The sequence below is a fragment of the Microtus oregoni genome, unplaced genomic scaffold, assembly GCF_018167655.1.
Source record: "Microtus oregoni isolate MIOR12 unplaced genomic scaffold, Mior012 000020F_ref0000438, whole genome shotgun sequence".
NCBI lineage: Eukaryota > Metazoa > Chordata > Mammalia > Rodentia > Cricetidae > Microtus > Microtus oregoni.
The window spans coordinates 7,905,119-7,919,763 of record NW_024543079.1 but is presented as its reverse complement, the minus strand read 5'-3'; the positions used below and the strand labels follow the sequence as shown (position 1 = coordinate 7,919,763).

General features: G+C 44.3%; 1 protein-coding gene across 13 annotated transcripts in view; it reads right to left on the bottom strand.

Moving 5' to 3' along the window:
* Ptprt (protein tyrosine phosphatase receptor type T) overlaps positions 1-14,645 on the bottom strand; it is a 1,081,821-nt gene that overhangs the window by 474,184 nt on the left and 592,992 nt on the right. The window lies entirely within an intron of this gene.

Here is a 14,645-nt window from a genome sequence, read left to right as displayed (position 1 = left end):
TTCACTACCATTTGTTTCTCTCTCACCTAAGCCTTTCTTCTCCCCCACAACAAAACTTTTCTTCCTTTGTCACAAACTTTTACTTGCTGTGTCCCTTTTTCACCCCCACTTTCCAGTGGCATTGTCTCCTCAGGGCTTCACCCCACTGTCTGGTAGCATTGTCTCCTCAGGGCTCCCCCCCCACACTGTCTGGTGGCATCACCTCCTCAGGGCTTCACCCCACTGTCCAGTGTTGGCATTACCTACTCAAAACTTTCTTTTCCTTCTTGCCCGCTGTTCATTCCTCCCTTTCTTTCTCCCCCACCTCAGATCTTTCGACTCACCCTTCATCTTCTCTCCCCTCATTAGTTCACTCTCCCCTTCTAACCCACAGAGCTCCAACCGGCGACGGGTGAAACGGTCAGTGACAGATGAGCACGAGGCTATAGACCCACCTGGCGGCAGCCGGGACCTGAAACACAAACACCGGCTCCATCTGCCGTGTTCCAGAAGGGAACTGACTTCTACCAGACAGCCACAGAGGGATGAAGGAAAGTCAAGGAGACAGCATGCACCTCTCAGATGGAATCGATGGGTCTGAGCCACCGTTTGGACCTGGTCTGAATAAAGGGCAGAATCCAGGAGGAAGGTACAGCTTCTGGCTGAGCAGCAAAACAAATGATGTCATCCAGAGCCACAGAAAGCACAAGAGGAGTGGATGGAGGCATTCCTCATCATAAAGACCACAGAGCCACTTCACAGAAGCGAAGAAAAAAATGTCTAAAGCCTGGCACGGCGGAACAGGCCTGTAACCCCAACACTTCACCGGCCCACCTGGGGGGAACTGTGTGAAATTGAGGCTAGCCTCTGCTATGAATCAAGACTCCACCTCAAAAAAGAATAGAACAACCAAAGCTCCTAAATACTTGTGGTATATTTAAACCAAAAACAAACAAACAAAAAACCCAAACAGTTCCAGGAGGGAAAGAAATCATAATTACATACACTCAGTCATTCATTTCAGCTTGTTCATCCTGAAACTGCTCACCCTCTAACACCCAGGAGCCGCCTTGAAACAGCCTTTCTCTAAAAACTTAAGCTTCGTGCATCACTAGAGTTTAGAAACAAAGGCAGGAAAACAGCCATCAAAAGGCAATGCCACTCTCTCCTAAGCTCACTCAATACTGTCCCATCCCTCTCCACAAAGTTATTGAGGGAGAGAACTCTCCAGGGAGTCTGTACAATTTTGAGAGGGCAGGGAAGCTGTCCTCTGAGTCCCCACAGGGACTCAGCCACCTCCAGTAATGGCAGGTGCTCAGCGAATACGCTGAGGTGACTACTCGGAGTTTCTCATGTGCTGTTCATTGTCAGTGCGCAAAAGCAGAGTGTCAAAATGAAATTACGGGAACACGCATTCATAATGAGAAGCAAAGGACCGTAAAGCCAAGGCAATGATGAGACTCATTAAACTTCGCTGAAAATGGTAAATTTTTAGACTCCATTGGCTGCTCGTCAAACTTCAGCTAGCCAAATTTGTGCTCAATTGTCAATGACAATAATAAAATTAAAGATAGATTGAATGCTGGAAGCAGCATTTCAAAACGTAAGAGAAGATTTTAAAGGAACTTTCTTTTATTTAGGGTTGCTTCTATTTTTTATGTTTCTTAAAACTTACTACACTCATATATATATATATATATATATATATATATATATATATTAAAAGACCTAAGTCAATCATTGCCACATTTGAGTATTTGAATTTTACAGAAATTTCTGGAAAGTATTATGTCTGTAGCAGAAGCTGCCTACCCTGGTACCCTGTCCTAAATTTTAATCTGCAGAGAAAGGTAAGTTGTTGTCAGCAGACAAGACCGTGGGAAATGATTGACAAGTGAGAGCTCCAATGGAATCTCCAGAGAAACTCAAGGCTTTGCTGCAATGCACAGGAACTGAAGAAGAATCTAATGGGGACATACGCTCTCGGTCAGAAGTGGAGGGCCTGATGCTCAGAGAAATGCTTGGTCCATTGCCCATTCTTACCTCTCATAAAAGATTGCTCCGTTAATCAATTCAAAGTCGGGAAGCTACTGTCCCAGACTTTGAAGATATTCCATAGAAGGAGGTATGTCTACACTTGGAGGCAAGGCACAGACAAACAATTGGAAATCTATGCAAGCAAGTTACATAGGGTTATGATTGTGAGCACAATGAAGAAAACTTAAGCTGACACTCAGGTAGATGACGCTGATGTCACAGGTCACCTGCAGCTCATTAACACCACCAATGAGTCATAGCAGGTCGGCTACATTCTCCTTCAACTTCCACTCCTTCCGTCCCGTCTCCTTGACACCGCCAAGACTCTGCTGCCTAATATTCCCATGGAATGAGGTTCATCAGAAGACTTGGCTTGTCCAACAGAATGGAAGGAGTCATGGCATATACTACATCTTAAAAGAATGCACTGTCTTCAGCTCAGTCTCTCCCATTTTCCCTTCACTGTGAAGGTGGAGCACCCCATTGTGCCACGTGACTTCTTTAATAACAGATAATTGCTCTAGACTCTCAAGTCTGGAGTAACTGGCTGCAGGAAGCCCATGCCTAATAGGGGAGGAAAGCAATAAAAAAAAATATCTGTTGTGAAGCCACACTGTTATCTTTCTGTTGCTACAATAAAGCCGGTTAATATAAAAAGACTCTCTAAGAAGGTGACATTTTATCAAAGACGAGGACGAAGGAGATAAGAAGATAAAACCAGAGGCTCTGAGAAGTAAAACAATTCTCAAGTTGCCAAAGTAGTAAGCGGTAAAGACTGTATTGAAGATTTTTTCCTCTGGGTTGGCTCACAAAATCCTCTCAGGTAGGGATCCATTTAGCCCGCATGACAAAAGACCCAGTGTGTTCTCATGCGGAAGCCTTTCCCCATTCTCCTCAATAAGCTTCCTCCAAGTTAACTCAGGTTCCTGAGGCCCTGCGTCCTCTCTTGGGACTGAAGGCAGATGTGCCTAAGCGCACAGCAGGTTCTTCATTTTCCTCCTCCTTCTTCACAACTCACTCAAATCTTCCCAAGGCCCACGAGACTCCGCAGGATATTGATTGTAGACAGTGCCCACCGCTGAAGAGAGAGCTAAGTTGTGAGTTCAGCAACACCCAGTAAGTGGAGGCTGGGGGTCCAGACCAGGACTCTCTGTGCAGATGGGTGCTGGTGCATGTGATTGTGAGTGCCTGTGGAGGCCAGAGGTATCTCCCTGGATGACACTCCATCTTAGTTTTTGAGATGATCTCTCTGAATCTGGAAATCTCTAGTTGGGCTTGCTAGACTGGCTGGCCAGCAATCATCAGAAATACATCTGCTTTTGCATTCCCAGCTCTAGTATTACTATGTACTGCTATATCTGGGTTTTTACACAGATGCCTGGGATCCAAACTCAGGCTCTCTTGCTTAAGAGGCAAGCACTTTACTGATCGGGCCATACCCTTATTTCCCTGGTATAAGCTTCATATATTGGCTACATCAGCCTCATTACAACAGGGTAAGTTGCTTCTACAATTTCACAGATGAAGAAACTGAAGTCCAGTAACACAAAGTAACACCAGAGTCCTCACAACTCAAAAAGATCACTGCTTAGAACAAAGAATTTTCCTCCCAGAATCTGTTTCCAGTATGATACTATCCCCATACTAGTTTCTAGGCAGATTTAAAGGGGGAGGGGCGGGCGGGAGGGAGGGTTAAGCTGCTCAATAAACATCATCTCCTCATCAATTTGTCCTTAACTATGCAATAGAATGAGCAGGAGATAATGGCCAGGGAAAAAACCCACAGATGTTATACCTTCATTCAAAAAGAGACAACTATTTCTTTAAGGTCTGAGACACATCTAAAGGTAGCACTGAGAAAGGTGTGTGTCTCTCTCATGCTTGAACATCTTAAATGTCTCTTCCAGACATTTTAGTCAACTGGATGAAGCCCGCATCCTGCACACACAGACAGCAGTTCTGTGTAGTAGACAGGGGAAGTCTGAGATGCACAGCTCCTGATGAAAAGCTGCTTTGATCCTGAGATCTGTCTTTAAATGTCTGCTGGGCATGCTCACACACTCGCTGCTTCAACCATTGATCGACTGAAGTGCACACTGAGCATCCACCGCTCTGCAGCTGATGATGCTAGCTAGACACAAAGACTGTGGCGGGCACAGGCAGAGGCCCTGCACTTTTGTTTTCAGTAAATTAATTTGTTTCCATGTATTTTTAAAGTCTGCTGTTATTGAAGGAGGGAGGGTATGCGATCTGTAATCTCAGACCAGAGCGACTACTCTGATGACCTTTGATTCCTAACTGGAAGATCTTGTGTTCCAAAAAGTGAGAATAATCTGGTCTCCAAACATCCATCCTGAAGCTATTCTGTTCCCAAAGAAATGTCAGAGCTCAGACAGCCAAGATGTAATTGTACTTAGCCTGTTTACTGAACAATCACTCGCTGCTTTGCACAGCAATTCCATTTTTAAATTCATTGTGCTAGAAAAAAAAATTATTGTAGCTACTTAGTTCGTACTTTCTCATCCAAACCAGGGAGGGGATAAGAAGTTCGTGAACTGCGTGGAAACCCACATTTCAGCAGCATCTCAGGCAGAGCTCTCTCCGGGCATCCTACCCCAGCTCCTTTTCTCTCCCTGCAGCTCCCACCTTCATGACCTGCCCTCATTCTGACAGCCAACACTAAAAGAGCAGCGGCAGCAGGAGCAAAGATGACAAAGTGAACAGCCTGGGGCCACCAAGCACCTGCCCTGCTGTCTGAGCAGAAACAAAGCTCACTGGGAGCTGGGGGTTCAATTTGGTCCTCTCACCTTGTAAGGGCATCAACCAACCCCAGGGCGGGTTGCGGGAAGCTGACATCAACAGGCTTTCCCCACTGGTCTCCCAGGCTCTAGATTCTAGCTGGGTTCAGTCACGAGGAGGCACTGGCATAAGAGTAGAGGATGGAGGGGTCGAGAGTTAGAGAAAATACAGTGTTTCAGTTCTATGAACATTCAGGGCTGTATAATCCCTCGTGGGGGGTTATTCACAGGTGTGCATGTATACATGAGTATATGCACGTGTCTCTGTGTGTGTGTGTATGTGTGTGTGTTGTGTGTGTGTGCATATGTGGTGGGGGGCACTAGAGGTGAACCTAAAGCATCAATTCAGGAGCTTTCTACCATGTTCTGCTTTGATTTTATTTGGAGGCAGGGTCTCTCATTGTCCCGGAACTCACTGATTCAGTTCAGTGAGCCCCAGAGATGGGTTACAAGAACACACCGTGATTCCTACCTTTTTATATGGGCTGCACAGCAAGCACTTTGTAAGCTAAGCAGACTCCTCAGTCCCATTTGAAGGTTATTTTAGAGCATCCCTGTCCTGTGCTTCGTGTATACTAGTGACATCACTGCCAATTGTGATCAAAGTGTCTCCAGACATTGCCTGAGTGCCCTGGATCATTACCTACACACTATACACGTGTAGTCAAGGTCTTCATTTAGCTTCTGTTGATAACACATGGATGGCACACCATTTGCAGGTAGCCTTTTTATTTTTTACATACGATCAGTCTCGAATGTCCCAAGAGGAACTAAGAATATTCTGCCACCTTCCACTAACTGTGAGCTTTCACAGAGCAGACTCCGTAGCTCTGATGTGAAGCACAACCTTCCCAGCAGGCTCTTAACACAATGTTGCCACAAGCTGAAGACATGCTTCTGTTTGACTGGGGTCCTGGGGCTCTAGTGAAATCTCCTCCCTGGCTTCTTCTCAGTAGGAACAGAGTGCAGGCCTGCCATTTGGCCCATTCTCCACCCCCAGCCTCTTTCTAATGACTCTTCACATCTGTTGGCAATTTCCTCCTGGGGAACGAAAGGTCTGGGAGGCTTTGGAATTGGCACCAGTGCCCTGTGGTTAACCTGTGGCTGACAGCAAATGCTGCCGGTCTCTGGGACGCAGCAATCACCTCTAAATGAGGTCCACTTTTGCCTTAGTTTAAGGACTCTAACAATTGCTTTTTCTCCCTCAGAAATAAAACCTTAGCGATGAACTGCTCTCAAGTTAGCAAACGTGTGTGCAGTTTCCTGAGAAGTTCCATGGGAAGGTACAACCTCCTCCTATATAAGCCAGCACTCACTGTCTCCCAAAGTCCTTGCAAAAGGCAGAGGCCAAGGGCTGGGAGCTCAGCTAGGACCCTGGACAGCAGCAAGGAGCTGCATTAGGGAGGTCTTGTGCCTGGATGCATATGTCATCGAGGAATATATCAGTGATACTGTCCTGAGGTTTCTACCACTGTCTCCTGTGTGTGATGGGAATAGCCAAAGAAAGAGGCTTGCAAGAATGTACAAGCAGGTATGTATCAGGAGAGCCATGCACAAGTCTGCTAGAGTATATTGAGAAGCATTAATTTACATCTCTCCTGAATAATCTCATCCATCATTTCAGGTAACATCACATCCCCAAAGGGACTTGATATTTTGACCTTGATATTTTGATCTTATATATTAAACTCAAATAGGTTTGCCTAATCCTAAAATGTCCTGCAGATTCACATAGTGTATGAGGTTACTCTATATTACCGAGTATATCAAGAGTTGATCTCTTTCTATTGCTAAGTAGTATTCCATTGTGTTCACTATCACTATTCACCTATTCTCCTTTGAACTGCCATTTGGTTGTTCTACATTTGGGGCCAAAACGACAACAGTGATAGCTGGAATTTTTAGGTTGCAACATTTGTAGATAGAAGGATTCATTTCTCTTAATTCTGTACCTAGGTCCAGGTCCAAGGATTTAAATACAAAAGCACATCCTATATCTAAGCCCCACCTGCTGGTTTTAATGTCCTACTTCTCCCAGACTATGATTATCACCTGGCCATGACCACCCCACTTAGCTTCATAATTAGATGCCCTCCTCCAGGGCTGCAGGCTGAACTCATTTATTTCATTGAGTACACTTTGCTGTTCCTCCCTTCCTGGCCCCTAGTGTGAACTAAAGCCAGACGATTACATCTCCCTTACAAGGAAACACGTTGTAGATGGGCTAATCCAGACGATTACATCTCCCTTACAAAGAAATACGTTGTAAATGGGCTAAAGACATAAAGGAACAAAGAAGGATAAAACAACAAAAAATGTTGGAAGAAAATCTGAAGAATGAAACCATTTTCTGGTCTGGTTCCCTGAGGGACAGTAGTACTAAAAGTATGGAAGAAAGACTGAAATAAAGCTTGGAAGCTTCCCTACAGAAAGAACATGAAGACTATAGGCAGGTTAAAGCTGAATAAAATATACTAACAAATATTGTCCTTAACAGGCAAAGGGATTTTAGAGAATAACAAAAAAAAACATGAAAAACCTCCAATAGAGAAAAACATGGGCAAAGAAGAGGCAATTGTCAATATTTAGGTCCGATAAATATAAATATAAAGTTGCTCAAAATTATCAATCAGCAAACAGCAATGTACGAAAACAACATGATTTTTCACTTATCAGATTAGCAAGCAGTGAGTTGATGGTTTTCAAAAAATAAATCTTTCATACACTCCTGAGCTCTAAACCAATACTTTTCCCCCTACAGACCTTCCTTTGATGAGTAGATGCCATTAACATGTGGTCAAATGACTCAGCTTTGAGGAAGATACCCTAAGGAAATGGATTAGTGACTGCAAGGAGTTTTGTATCAGCCTGTGGATCAAAAAAAGTACTTAGATTTTTTTTAAAAATGGGAAACGTCTTAAATCCCCATAACGAGGTGATTTGTTAAATTGTGGAAAATACATAAAATGAAATAATATGCAGGCCCTAAAGTGATTAAATATAACTCTACAATAGGAAGTCCACAAGTCTTTTCATAGACTAAAACAGGTGCTAGTCAATAGTTTTATGATACAACTCCATCAGATGAGTGCATGTATGTGCGTGTGTGTGTGTGTGTGTGTGTGTGTGTGTGTGTGTAGGCATGACTACATATACCCATATTAAAGGTATACAAAATGCTCTCTTCAGATCTAGTTAATATTTGTAACCTCTGATATCAAGTAGAAGAAATATGTTGTTAATTTTGCTCATGAGTAATCAGGAAGGTTTACTTGGTCACTGAAAAACCCAGGCTCTTTCTGTCAAGAGACTCAGATGTCTGATGTCTCCATCTCTTGAAGGCACTTGCTGCACAGATCCATCAGAGGGAAGAAACAGTCAGACAGGGTGTTTGAAAGGCTCGGGTTCAAAGTAGAGGCTGTCTGACCACGCATCCCTACCTCAAAGCCTGTACTATGACCATCCTTAACTCTTAAGAGGGCTCAGAGACACACTTGGCTGTTTGTCCAATTGCTTTTATAGAAGGAACCAGCAAAACCTCCAGATATATAAAATCCACTTGGCTTTGTCTAGTTATCATTTTGCACTATCTAAGCTTTTCCAAAAGGACCTTTTTTGCTTTTTTTTAAATAAAGGAGGGTAAACCCAATAAATTTATTTTTGCTTTAACAGCTACGCATAAGAAGAACATTGCTCCTCCAATGTAGGTCGTGTTGAAGCTGGTATGGTGGGCGCTTTGTGTCCTTGTCAAAGCTGTGCTGTCACCCCATCCAGTGAGAAGATGCTCCAAGCTTCCCAAAACATATCTGAATATATATATATATATATATATATATATATATATATATATATATGTGTGTGTGTGTGTGTGTGTGCGTGTGCGTGTTTTAGTTTTCTGTATACCTTAAAGTTTAATTTACAACTTAGAGGCTATACAAGACATTAACGGGAATAAAAGCAAATAAAATAATTGTAACCATATACTGTGATAATTTTCTAGTAGCACTGCACTGAGCTCTGGCGACATCATGAAATCAAACAGTAGCTGTGCGGACACAGGCACTAAGACACTGAACACGATGCAGGTGATCTGTTATCCCAGACTGTTTCTAGGTGGTTAAGGGAGGATAGCCTATACAGGCTGGACATGCTGGATAAAGGGATGCTTCATTCACAGACAGGGGAGTGACTTCATCACACTCTTTAGAATACTGCACATTAAAACTTAGAATGGTTCATCTCTGGGAGTTTTTTTCTAATTAGTATTTTCAGATAATGGTTGACCACAGACAAATGAGACTTAGAAACAAAGCTGTAGGCAGAGGCTATTGTACCCGACACAAGAAAGCCCTGGCATAGATTGTCCCTCGTATCCCAAAAGGGACAGATTCCAGCTGCTGAGAAAACTTAGAACTCACACCCAAAAACTGTCATGCCCATGAGGACTCAAGCTGAAAAGCAAACCCCCTGTTGCTTGCTGACAAGGCCTGTTTCTGTCGGCTGAGAAACACAAGCCCATCCCATCGCTCAGAGGAACACACTCCCCAATGCCATCATTTGTCACTGTCAGCCTCGGGAGCAATTATATTCCATCCAGCCAGAAATAAACAGACACCAGCGTCACGCTGGAGATGACAGGCAGACATGGTCCCCATCTTACCCAGCTGTGACAGAGCCTCTGGGCACGGGCCTGGTAAGAAAATCAGATCAACTGGAGCCCCGAGATTCCCTCTCTTATTCCCCTCATCGTTTGCCTTTTTCCTTGAGAATAAAGGGATTTCAGTTCAACTGAACAATCAAAACAGGCTTTATAGTGGCTGGAGTCTAGAATGTCGCCACAGGCTGTATGTCTGAGACTGTGGTCCCTAACTGTTTGTATTTTCTGGGGAATGTGTGGAACCTTTGAGATGTAGGTCACAGTTGGTGGAAATACGTCATTATAGGTGGGTCCATGAAGGTGATGCCCTCTTCTGGATTGGCCTGAGCTCTCTGCTCCCTGGTCTCCTTTCTGCGAGGAGCTCAGGCAGGTACTCTAGCCACAATGCTTCTCCCACCAAGACAACCTGAAATCTCTAAACTGCGGGCCAAAGCAAACATTTCTTCCCCCTAACAACAAAACACTTTGGCACAGTGTTGATAAATGTCACCCCTAAAGAAATGAATGAGATAGAATAGCCCTGTGCCTTGTCCATCCTACAGATCACCTATTCATCACCTGTGGCTCTTTCTGGGGCCAAGAAAAGAGCACAGGTGGCTTGTGGCCTAAACAACCCCGGAGTTGGTCCCTGCAGCCAAGCCTAACAGCTGTGTCTTCCTGTCTTCAGCCTTATCTTTTCTGCCTACAAAATGGGCATATTCACACGCACCCTTCCTGTTGGTTTTATGGATGCAATTCCCTCTTAATTCCCCCACATTTCCCTGTGGCACTGACAACCAATTCTCCTCTAGTTTGTTCTCCTTTGTCAGCATGCCGCTAAAGTGGGAATTATCTCCCACCCCCATGCTGGCTGTATGCAGTTTTAAGGGAATGCTTCTCTTTGATGGAGTTTTTGTTTTTACAGAAGGTTTATGTTCAGAGCACAACTGCATAAAAAGTGCACAACTAACTCCGGTGGTGTTCAGTAATAAGAGGGGAGCAAAACTAACGGCTGGGGTGAAGATGACAAGATACGCAGGAGCCACGTAGAGAGGATGTTAGAGCCCCTGTCCCTCCTTATTAGAAGACTCGGTGGACACTTACAAGACTGTGCATTGGATTTATCTAGAGTGTGCAAAAGAGAACTTTCACTAAATGCAGTGCTATCTTAACATTAATCACGGGATAAGGAAAATATATCCATGTAAACTTTTTTTAAAAGCTAAAATCCCAGTAAAATCTGGAGTTTAGCCAATCGTACCCCACAAATATACTATGGTTATGTAAAATGTTAGCATTAGATAAAACTGGGTAATGTAGGTGTTAACTTTGCAACATTTTTATGAGTTTAAAATTATTTCAAAATTAAGAGCCGATTGAAATAATAATAAATAAGCTTCGGCTATGTTGAGCTTTTGTATGTTTGGGCTTGATTATTACCGCAGCCTAACCTGCTCCAACATGTGTTCCTCTCCACCTATGAAAATAAAGTGCCTATGTATTCCCAGCACTTGGGAGGTTGAGGCCAAGGGATTGTGAGTTTGAGCAGACCTGTCTATAACTATTTATGCACAAACCATGTACCTAAACCAAACTCCTGAATGTCAACTAGACATTTCATTAGGTGAAGGCACTTGCCCTGCAGTCCTGGAGACTTGAGTCCCATCTCTGGAACCCAAGTAAGATGGAAGGAGAAAAGCGACCTCGCAGATTAGTCTCCTATAACCATGTATGAACCCTCCCTCATCTTGTGCGTGTGCGCACACGTGCACACGCTCACACACACACACAGATAAATAAATTAATATTAAACACCCTCCTAGCTACACATTGGGACTCAGCTGCACTATCTCCTCTAGGTAACTTTCTGTAGTTGCTGGGGGTGACCTCTCTCCTGCACCGTGCCTTCTTCCACCTACCCAAGAGAAGCGATGAACTGACCTCCTCACTTCTCCAACCAGACTGACATCATCCAAGAGATGTCCCGCCTTCTTCCTAGCTCCGAAATATCTGTCCAATGAGCTAATGCCAAGCTCCTCTTCATGTTGTGCACAGTTACTATACCAACCAGAGGGAAACTGCTTCATTAACTCTGAAGTACTGCACAGATGCAGGGGATGATTAATCAGTCGCAAAGTATTTATTGAACACCAGCCTGCTTTGCCGCTGTGATATATTTTTCTGGTGGCCTACAATGTCTGCATTGATGCATGGCGTTCGGGCTTGTGATTGTGATTGTCTTAATTAGTATTGATGCAGCAAAATGGCTTAAACAGTCCTTTCAATGCCTTCCACCCAACAGGCAAAGGCATTACACATGAGGGACCCTTCATTTACTGGTAACTAGTGGGGGCCACACAAGCAGGTTCTGGGGGGCTTTCTCTTCTGTTATTTTTTTAAATGCCTGGACATTCTCCCTTTCAAGGTTTGAATTCTTATTCTCCACTTCACATGTGAAAAAACTGAGCAGAAGGAATAAGTGATGTGTTCCCCACCGCTCACTCCTAAGTGGAGTGGGTCTCCGAAGTCCACCTATAACCTGCTTCTTTTCAAAACAGCATCCTGACATGTGATTGATTGCCAGGCTCCACTAAGAACTGTCATAAAGAATAAATCCAATTTCTTCTATGCCCCTCCGGGTTGGCTCTCAAATAAAAGCTGAATGCCAGAACTCAACAAACTGCAGTAAACTCAAGTCCAGTTGTTGGAGCTGGAACTAGGGGTCAGAGGTGCCAAGCCCCAGGCCTATACATAGCTGTCAACACTGCTAAACCCAGATGCTTCAAGTTCCTAGAATCCTCTGAAAACAAACCATATTTCAGTTTTTCATCGCATGCCAGTACTGTGCTAAGCATTTAGCACAACACGGCTCCTTGAACCCTTCCAGCAACTGAAGGGGGAGCGTTTTCACTCTTCTGGCTGTAGAGATGAGAAACTGAGCCTCGGTCATGTAGAGCAAGAGTGAGTGGGCCAAAATAGTTTGCTGTGAGAACAGAGGCCCTCTGCTTCTTTTCCTTATGGATCATTGGGCTTTTGGTACAAAATGATAGTGTGTCCTCTCAGAGCTCTGGCCAGAGGCATGCCATGCTCTAGACTGCAAGAAGCAAAGGGCTCTTTGGCACCAAGTTCTCTCACACCCTAGTCCCCAATGCTGAGTGATTGGCATATGTGCTCATGGCTTCAGGGTCTCTCCTTAAACGCACTTAGCGTTGTCTAGTAATCGCTATCCAGAGCTCTCTCCTAGCCTCTAACTTGAGTTATTTCCTCCTCGTTCTCCTGAAGGCCCATCTCCCCTGAGCATATCCATTCATTGGATTTGATAGTTGAGAAGGTGAGACACTTTAAATCCCAGCTGAGGCCCATGTGCATCCGCTGTCTGTGAACATTGTGTGGTTGATTCACCGTAAACTTGGGGAGATGTTTGAAACTGGAAACCACAGACCCACCCTACACTGCAGGATTGTGTATGCACAACAGACCCAAAACCAGCCTGAAAGGCTTAGTGAGCAGAACATGTGTGCGACCCTCACCTTGGCTGGGAATCTTTACACAAGATACTATGCTGTCCTAATGTCTCCAGCACTCAGGTCAGGCATTCTGCTTAAGACTTAGAGTAGGGGCTGGAGGGATACCTCGGTGGTTAAGAAGACTGACTTGTGTTCCAGAGAACCTGGGTGCAATTCCCAGCACCCACATCAGGCAGCTTACCGTTGCCTTCAGCTCCAGCTCCATGGTCATCCTACATCCCTGGCCTCTATGGGACCTGCACTCATGTGCAAATTGCCCTTATACAGATACATACACACTTAAAAATAATTTCTTAAAAAATGTATATTTTAAAGTAGACTTTAGAATAGCTCATAAAATGTTCTTGTCTTCTTTATTTTTTTTAAATTTCTTTTTTTGAGATAGGGTTTCTCTGTGTAGCCCTGGTTATCCTGGAACTCACTCTGTAGACCAGGCTGGCCCCAAACTCAGAGATCCACCTGCCCCTCCCTCCTGAGTGCTGGGAGTGAGCCATCACTGGGCTGAGAAAGCTTTTCTTGTTTCAACTATGGCAGATGGTTTTGCTGTATACATCCTGTTAACACGTCCCACCTCCTTTTTGTAGTATTAAAGACAATGGATATTAATGGATATTAATTTCTGAGAACTTGCACACTCATCTGCTTAATGTCTGACACACTTACAAGGTTCTGGATTGCGCAAAGGTGCTTTGTTCAGAGCCCCACATCCGGCACCTAGCAGAGTAATTAGGTGTAGCCCACTGCTACATCTTGACTTCAGCTCAAGAACCTCACTGTGTGTCTCACTTACCCTCCACGCTGCTGCCTTTATCATGAGGAGATTAAGCTCTAGGGTCACTCCCTGCTCCTCCAAGGAGGGATGGAGACATTGGAACCACATCCAAAACAGAGCCAACCCTGGACTAGCTGACCCTCAATATCCAAAGAGTAAACACGTTCAGCTGGGATTGACCAACCGGCTGCACATGTGTATGCTTTGACTCTACCAAGACGCTGTAACAAGGTTAGTGGCACTATTTAAGAGACAGTAGACATTCGAGGAAGTAGAATCTAGGTGAAGGAAGTCACTAGGCATGCCTTTGAAGGTTATACATAGTCCCTGGCCCCTTTCTGTACCCCTCTCCCCACATCCTGGTCACCATGTGAGTTGCTTTACATCACCATAGTTCTTGCTGCAGTGAAGTTCCATCTTGGCATAGACCCATAGCAACAGAGTATGCCGGACCAAAACTCTGAAGGCCGGAGACAAAATAAATCTTTCTTGCTTTATATGGATTCTCTCAGGTATTTAATCAGAAGGAAAACAAATGGACTAAGACAGCACACATGAGCTAAGTCAACTCTCACCGCTGAATGCACTGGTGTTCTGCCTGGTTTCTAACACGGGAACAGCTGACACATGCAAATTAATATGCCTACATCTAGTAAGATTAAGTTGCTCAAAGTCTCCAGGTAAGAAATGAAGCTACTATTTAGACCCAACTTGCCTATTTATAAAGTCAGCACGCTTCTACTGCACTACATTGTCCCAAGGACATAAAGTCCTTAACACCTGGCAGGACATCCGCTGTGTGTCATAGGGGTCTGGGGCATCTTTCCCATCTGTTCCTCCTTGACAGGAGCACAAGGGTGACCCACAGGCAGATGCTACACGGAGTCAGAATATCA